This window comes from Octopus bimaculoides, chromosome 3 (assembly GCF_001194135.2).
Source record: "Octopus bimaculoides isolate UCB-OBI-ISO-001 chromosome 3, ASM119413v2, whole genome shotgun sequence".
In the NCBI taxonomy this organism is placed as follows: Eukaryota; Metazoa; Mollusca; class Cephalopoda; order Octopoda; family Octopodidae; genus Octopus; species Octopus bimaculoides.
The window spans coordinates 86675649-86677904 of NC_068983.1; positions in this window are offsets into that span (position 1 = coordinate 86675649).

The window sequence follows — 2256 nt, forward strand, 5'->3', positions numbered from 1 at the left end:
TATATATATAATGTGTGTATGCATATGCATATATATATATATATACACATACATACATATGTATATTATATGTGCATATGTATGTCTATATATGTATATATGCATATGCGTTCATTTATCTATTTATTTATGTATCTATTTTTCTCTCTACTCTCTTTATACACACACTATATAGACATATACACAGCAAAGCATACGACGAATATGGATAAGTTGTGTGTATGCCTGTGTTTGCGCGCGCATTTTTGTATTTGAATGTTTGTGTGTCATACAGGTTCCTGTAAGTGCGCGTGTACAGATTTATGTTTGTATAACGGTATCAAAGTTTTTGTTGAAAGAGTCAAAAGCTTTTTGGAAATAACCATCACACACAAATAGAGTGAGTGAATTAAGTGATTGTAAATATGAATTGAGGAGAAACCGCGCTGTTTGTTGACTATCATTTCTAATGTGGTACTTTGCTTACTCTCTCTCCTTTCCTCTTTCTCTCTCGTTCATATATATACATATATACATACATATAATTATATACATGCATACATACATAAATACATGTGTTTGTATGTGTGTTCGTGTTTGTATATTTGTGTGTACATGTATGTGTGTGTGTATGAGACAGAGAAATGAGTAAGTGGTTGAATGAGCGATGAAAGATGAAGTAGCTGAGTTAAAATATGCGTTTAAAGTTTTCTCAGCCGTGTTTAATGATGGCACAAGTCATCTTATTTCCCCTTCTCCCTACACATCGTTTCAGTACGAATAGGTTTGCGTGGTTACTTTTGCTTATTCACTCACCGATGTGTGTATGCGTGTGTGTATGTGTGTGTGTGTGTGTGTGTGTGTGTGCATGTGTGTGTGGGAGGTGAACAATGAGAAGATATCGAAATATATCCAACAGACAGACGATTTGATAAATATCGCGTAAATATTATGTATAAAGAACTATCCAAAAGTCGGTACAGCCAAATGAATGCTAATGGAGTTACTTCGTCACCGATCACAAACAGCCACACGTCACTCGACGAATTTCACACATATATAACTCCAAACTCACAAATACACTTTTAATCAGGAGCAAACACACTCTCACAGGCTCACTTATAAACTAGTATACAACAGCATTGGTCTGTAATCATATCTGTCACTGAAGATGGATATATTTTTCTATCTTCTCGTCTAGATTTATCCATTAAACGGAATACGAAATCCATCTGTCAATAGAAATGAATTTCATCTTCTTTCCATCTATCAAGAATTTATCAGTCAAAGGAAGATATGAATTGCTCACTGACCATAATAACAACACCAACCAAGAACATCCTTCGTTTACACGGTTTAATTTATGGCGAATATAAGATGAGAAATGATCCGAGCTCTTCTGTAAAGTGAAATCAGTAATAGTCGGATTGTATCTGTAACAAGAGCTTGCCAATGATCTCGTTGGTCCTGCCACATCGATCCTAAGACACTATACGATAATATCACCGCAAGTAAAATGAACATTTTATACGTAAAAATGGTGCTGATTGCTTTTCCCAATGCTTGTAAACGCGAATAGGAAAAGAGAGAAAGCGGAAAAGAGGAGAGCGCAAAGAAAAAAGAGAAGACAGTTGATTTGCTCTCAAACTCTGTTGTTAAACAAGAAACTTAATATTCGGGCGTTTTTCGGTTGGTATGGAAGCTTAAATATGATAAATGCGTTGCAAATGACATTCGAGTAAGATATTAGTTAGTATGCTATAGTTTTCGTGTCACTAAATACAATTGATTTTCTCATCTAATTTCGACACTACCGTGGTAGTTTATGAAGATTTGAATGGTCTGTCAGATATTTTAGTTTAGTTTATTTTATTATTCACTTATGAGATATGCCTGTTTATTTGAACTGTCACGCTTAAAAGTTTGTTGCATTTATTTATATAGACGTTGATGTTGTCACGGTTAAGTTTTCACGGTGATGATAACGAAATCTGTATACTATAGTGTTCGAAGTGTTTAGAAATTATATAAAAGAGCCTTCCATTATAATAAAATATAATGTAAAAACAAAACACTTACGGTAGTCCTGATGACCAGGTTTCTTTCTTCTTTGTTCAGTTTTCTTTCTTAAGACTTATATGTAAATACCAATAGTATTTTTCTCTTCAGCTATATCTCTATTTTCATTATTATCCATTTAGACGCTTATAGTTTTCCTAGCATCATAGTGCAATACATCCTCCATATTTGTGTGTGTGTATATATATATATATATAT